Below are 6,519 nucleotides of genomic sequence, written 5' to 3'. Positions count from 1 at the left end.
TCTATAACATGTGTCAGGGGCCTGCCAAGTAGATTGCCCCAAGACTAAGGATTCTGTAACTTCAGGGTCTTTGGGTCAGGCTGGCTTGATGCTAGATCTCTGTCCTTGGGGTAGTTTGCCAAGAATGCAGTAGGGTTTTGTGGATTACCTGTCTTAGATCCAGCTAAGACTCTTTGAACCCCAGATATTTAGAATGAATTATTCTGGGTTTAACAAATTGGTGTTTTCTGATGAATCTTCCTTTGTTGGAACATTTCTGGTCAGGTCTGCCTGTAAATACCTTGAGAAAATGCACTCAAATTTGGTCAGTTAATTAGCCTTAGAATAACTGCAGCTTACACATACTCAGTAGAGACCTAGGTTTTTAACTGCTTGAACCTTTCACAGCTTCTTCTGTTGACCTCAGAGTGGAACTAAGCATGGCACAACTCAAAGCACTATGAAATGACTGCTTGGCTTGGGTGGGCCCAGGTGCCAGAACTAAGGCTAGGAAGGTTTCTGTGCTCTCAGTAACCCTGCTGGCATCCCCCTAATTCCCAAGCAGAGGAAGTAAATGGAAGAGAGGGAAAGGAATTTGTCTGGGCATGGTTGAAGGTCTGCCAGTGCGAGCAGAATCACTCCTTGACCCACATTGCAGGGAAGACAGAAGGTGCTGCAGATTTTCATTTAAGAGGGACAAAGAGCCCAATGAGACTAAGACTGGAGTGGGGAAAGAGAAACTGTGGTAGGAAGCTAGGGTCAGAGCCTGGGATTGGAAATGAGGGGAAGGGAGGCGGATTATGACTCGTAGCCAGCTAGAACGCGTTTTGAGAGTGAGTGTATTGGATTAGGCTGAAAAGCCCTGAAGAGTAGAAGGTGTGATGGGGTTTTCACACTCTCCTCAGGATTTTAAGGTTCCAGCCTTGCTGATGAACCATGTATGTGGCCAGGTGATGTTCAGGGTGGAATTTCTGGGGTGTTTTCAAGGGTTTTTACTTTTTAACAAGGAAATTGTGGTGGTAACAGCCTCTAAAGAACAATAGTGACAAAGCTAAGCACTCAGAAGTTGGGAAATGCCAAAATTAATGCTTTTAACTTAGCCTTTTGTGCATGTGCATTGTGATGCAATGTTTTAATTCCATGATCACCTACTAATTTTTCCACCTTATCCCTGCCTCCCACAGTACAGAGAATGGATAGCGTTCACTTAATGAACAGCTATTTGATACTTTTTCTTGTCACCTTTAAATAAGTAGCCCCATGCCTTATTATTGCACTCAGTTGGGAGTGGGAGAGTGCTGGAGGTTTGGAGGAAGCTGGGGGAAGTGTTGCTTTTATAATCCACTAGAGACAGAAGGGAAAGTCTTCTGGGGCACTGAAATATGTTATTGGTAATGTTTGGGCAAGATGAAGGTGCACAGGAGTGCATACATTTCTCCTTAAGTTCTTCTTTTTTATGCCTTTTAATATTTTGAATAGATGCACTGTGCCCTGTCATGACCTTATCTGCCCCCATACCAAGTTCTTGTTAGCTAATATTATTTAGCTACTAGGCAGTCAGCTGTGAACAACAAGGCTATAAGCACTCAGCCCAGCCTTGAGATGCGTGTCATACTTTAATTTGTCATTCTCCCCATCATCCCCATTTTATATTCTTGAAGGATGAGAGTGCAACATGAAACAAGTTCCTATTAGCTCCCATGCAGACTGTGCTGACCCTCCCTGTGGGTTTCTTCCAAGTATCATTCTATTTTTAAAAAAAACCCGGAGCAAACAGGACTGAAAGCCTTGGAGAGGTTGGTGAGCATGGTTCCAGGTGGCCAGAGAAGGGAAGGTGCCTCTACTGTATCTTGCAATTGCGACACTTGTGGCATTATACAGCTGATCTTGCTGCTTCCATATCACAATCCTGATTGTTCCAGTGCTGCAAATGCTGTTCTGTGCTCTTCCTACAGAGGAAGTGCACTGTGGATGTACATTAAAGTCACTTACACAGCTTGAACTCTTGGAAAGCTGCATCTCTCAGCTATAATTTATTTTATGACACAATGTATTTAAGAAAGCTCTTTTGTTTGTACCTTATGGACCGAGTGGGAGATGCTCGAATACCGTGGGTGATATGCAAGCTTATAAAAACTTGGCTGGAGAAGGGTACACAGTTTCATAGATTTCATAGACATTAGGGCTGGAAGGGACCTTGGAAGATCATCGAGTCCAGCCCCCCGCTCAAAGGGCAGGAAGTCAGCTGGGGTCATAGGATCCCAAAATTATTATAAGATATTAAATCCCAAAATTATTATAAGATATTAAGGGGCTGGTATGGTGGAACACTGTTGGGGTGCTCACTACTTTAAGGGTTTGTGCAGGCTGCAGAGGAGCCTGCAAGGGGAGTGGCAGAGAGACACCCCGCTTGGAAGGATTTTAAGGGGGAAGGTGGGTGGTGGCACACCTGTGGGTGCTTGCCACTTTAAGGGCCTCAGCAGGCTCCCAGGGTCCCTTTACACTGCTTTAAGAGGCCTTAACAGGGTTTGAAAAATGTCATTCATGCCTACTTTAAAGCCCCTGCCTAGTGTCAGGGCAGTCCAATGAGGCTTAAATGTGCTTCTTTGTCTTAACTGGCAGGTTATCACAGGTTTACCAGTATGTGGAGCTTGTGATCTCTGTGTCTTCTAAACACTCATGGCTTTACTGAAGAACAGTAGAGAGAGAGAAAAGAGGTAGATTATACAGTGGTTGATCTCTGTTATGACATTTAATCTGACTTGTGAAGACACCCTTATCATATCTCTCCTTTTACTCGGAAAGGCAAATGTCATAAGAGATCAGCCACTGAGAAGTGTGTGTGGCAGAGAGGGGGAGGAGAGGGAAGAGAGAGATTCACCCATTGGTTCTGTTCCCAGCTCTGCCACAGGCTTGCTGCAGAGCCTTGGGCAAGTTACTTAGTCTCTCTGTGCTCTCTATACAAACATTTATATGCCTTATCTGCATCTCTGGGGCATTGAGAATCTTTCTTCAGTGCTCTCAGTGCCTTTTCAGATCCCAGGAGGGAAGAAACTCTAAAGTGTCTCACACTCTATGCATTTCTCAACCTAATCTATTTGGTTTGTGTCATTTTTTATCTGGATTTGAGGATTCTAAGGGTAGATACAGATAGGCAGGAGGGGATTTGAATGTCATGCTGTCTCATCTTTGTAGGACCTTTCTCTTCAGACCTGCATCTCAGCAACCACATCATCAGGATGAAGTGTATGCAAATGTTGTTTGGACGTGCATGCATGCTTAGAGATGTGCTTTGAAACAGGGCACAGAAAATCAGGGCCTTGGCCCTGATCTTAATCACAAACTGGGTATAAAACCATATTAGGTCGGAATGGTGGAAATTTAAGGCTGCGTTGTTCAGGTGAAAATGCCAACACAGGTCACAAAGTAGTGGAAAGGCAGGCTTCTTGGGGAAGATTTCAAAGGCACTAGGCATTCATTGAAAGTCAATGAGCACTATCTTACCGTCATCTGTGCCTTTTGAAATTCACCCCCCTCGGTTGCAAGGGCTTCTAGTGAGGAGCAGGGATAGAGTTAGTACCAAAGAATAGCAGGAAGCCCCACTTCCAAATTGTGAGGTGTGATGCTTGTTCATCACAGAAAAAAGCAGTTACAAGGTTATTTTATGTTTTCCTCTTGGGAATGACAGTAACATTGATTTTTTTTTTTAAATCAGAAGTTTGATTCTTAGGGTCTTTGTAATGAACAGCACTAGTGTGCATGGATGGTGGTAGCTTTGTGCTGTTATATAGAAAATTACATATTTAACTTAATGTGGCTTTGAATTCTTCTCCCTCCCTCTGTTTTGACATTGAACTTGGTGCCTGGCATGGTTGTGTCGGGTAAATGGCTGAAGGGAGGTTGTGGCAGTTAGTTAAATTTGGATGCATAATTTATAGCTTTGTATTAATTTTACAGGCCTCTGTGATCTCTTTCCTCTGTATAATTTCTTTTTAAATAAGTTATGTGATTGGCCGTGAGAAGTCAGCAGCTCAGGTCTGCCTAGGTGACATGTCCAGGCATTTATCCAAGAGGATGGTGTTTGGGAGTCATTAGCACCGACAAAGGGAAGTCTAATAACCATGTAGGCAGCTCATGAGCGTGAGCGGGTTGTAGGCAGTAACATGAGTCAGACAAAACTGTTACTTGAAAAAGACTGTGTTAATGAGCATACAGCAGAAAGGAAATACCTATCTTTGTCTGGACACTAGGATGAGGTAATCCTCCAGACCCCCTAGAGTTAACACCTCAGCTTCTGAAACCTTAGGGCTATAGTGAATCTGCAGTTAGGGTGAAACTTGGGCACAGTTTGAGAGAAAACTTTGTGGTTGTGGAGAAAACAGGGTATTTGCTGGTATTTGGAGCCAAATTTCACTGAAGCATCCCATGGGCAGTAGCAGAGAATTGGGCCCAAAGCCCTTCTGCAATGTATTTTTGTTCAGATTTTCTTTAACTCTGCAGCTTAAGTTTAAGGCTATTATAGTACTCAGCCAGCCAGGGTCAGAGGTGTACACCAACATGTGTATCAAGCAACCAAAAAACCTCTGGTTTTCAGTGCCCCAAAAGGGGGTGACATCTTTCCCCATAGCAGCGAATCTCCAGCCACTGCTCCTGCACTGTGCATCATCACTGCTTCTCTACCCTCCCCAGAGCAGGAGTGTGGAAGGTGCAGGGTGTTGTGGGGGAGGAACAGGAGAGTGAGGCACCCCTCAGTTCCATTCCAGTGCTACCTCCCCCCAGCTTAGTGTCTGGGGTTTGTGCCAGTTACAGTACTGGTCAGGGTGATGCCACCTCCTTTAGTTGAATTATTTATTTATTTTTTCCCGTGACTGGTAATTTTGTTCTAAAGCAGCCAGTGCAGGTCTTAGAGGAGGCTGAACCAGGAGCAGTTATTCTGTGTGTGCAAACCGTAGGCCCAAGGAAGCGTAGGTGAGTGGAGCCACCACACCACGGGGTGGAGATTTTCGGATGCATTTAGATTTTCTGAGCCCCAAATGTAATAGCACAATCGGGTGGGAGAGCAGAGCATCAGCTCCAGGGGCTGATTGAGAGGGGGTTCCAGATTGGCAGCTCCTGGGAAGCCTGTGCCACCGTAGCAGCACCTTTATGTGATGAAGTAAGCCTTTGGCAACCATCATACCCCTACCCCTCCACCCGGAGTGCTAAAATTCCTAGTTATGCCTCTGACTGAATATTTCATGCAAAACATTCCTAGTTCAAAGAACTTTAACCAGAGGCAGGTTCCTCACAGAATCTGTCTGCATTCCTGTTGGACTGCCCTAGGGCTAGAGACTTGCTAAGTATTTCCATGGTCTGTAACTCTGGAACAAACTCACCAAGCAAAACGGTTCCGGAGCCACAGACCCTGCAATTCTAGGGTCTGTGGCAGATTTGCCAGGTGTGTGTCTGTCCTGGAGCTGGGGATGATGGAGGCTCAGGCTTCCTGGCCCAGGATGAGTCCACCTGGGTTATTAGCTGGAGGCTTGGGGTTCCTGGTCTTGGAACAACCTGTCTAGTGGGTCAGCATGGGAGCTGGGAACTTCGGAAGTGCAGCTCGCTGATGGAAGTGCAGCTTGCTCCAGGGCCTGCTGCATGGAGGCAGGCTTGTTAAGCAGTTCCCAGCAAAGGGGACCCCTCTGAATTCCAGAATCCAAGGCTTTGGGGCAGCCAGGCATGCTGGAGCCTCCAGGATCTCTGCCATGGGTCTGGGAGCCTGAAAACCCCTTGTGGGGCAGGGCTCCTCAAACTTTCAGGCTTCCTTCCTGCTATAAAGCTGAGACTCAGAAGTATTGGGACAGGCTTCCAGGGTTATTCCCTCCAGGACAGTGTACATGATAGAACTTCTTGGGAGCCCTGGATCCTGGGTGTTGCCTTCAGATGTTCAGTGAAATAGATAAGAACTTCAGTTTCACTGAGCAGCTGCAGGACTGGGGAGCTTTTAGGGTGCAGGATCTTAGGGAAATGTGAGTTTTTTAGTCCTATTCAGTTGAAAATGTAAGTCCCTGCAAAGTGGGGATTCTGCTTGGCACCTAGCTTGAGCCAAAAGGTGGGAATTACTGTAGGAGCAAGGGGAGCGAAATGTCCTGAAAGGTTCTAGACAATGTGACAGAAAGCAAGCAGGTAGGATCATAGGATTGTCTATTCCTAATCACACCTAGAATCCAGGCAGTCTGGCATTCTGCCCCTGATACTGATGACTATCTAAAGCAGGGGTAGGCAACGTTTTTTGGCTGGAGTGCCGAAAAAAACCACAATGTCTACCTTGGAAGGTGCCCGAGTGCCAGCATGCCAGAAAAACAAAATGAAGGGGTGGGGGTACATGGCAGAATGCACTGCATATTAGTATATTTAATAATCATAAATATTGCCTTTTGTTGTGTATTCCTTTTTTGTTGAGCATGTTGCAATGAGAGAGAGAAAAAAAGAGACAAATAAGAGAACGAAGAGAGAGGGAAAGAAAAAGGAGAGCACAGAGAGAACCCCACACACACACACACACAC

This window comes from Gavialis gangeticus, unplaced genomic scaffold (genome assembly GCF_001723915.1).
Source record: "Gavialis gangeticus isolate Ggan-Ray unplaced genomic scaffold, GavGan_comp1, whole genome shotgun sequence".
In the NCBI taxonomy this organism is placed as follows: Eukaryota; Metazoa; Chordata; order Crocodylia; family Gavialidae; genus Gavialis; species Gavialis gangeticus.
This window is presented reverse-complemented; position numbering follows the sequence as displayed.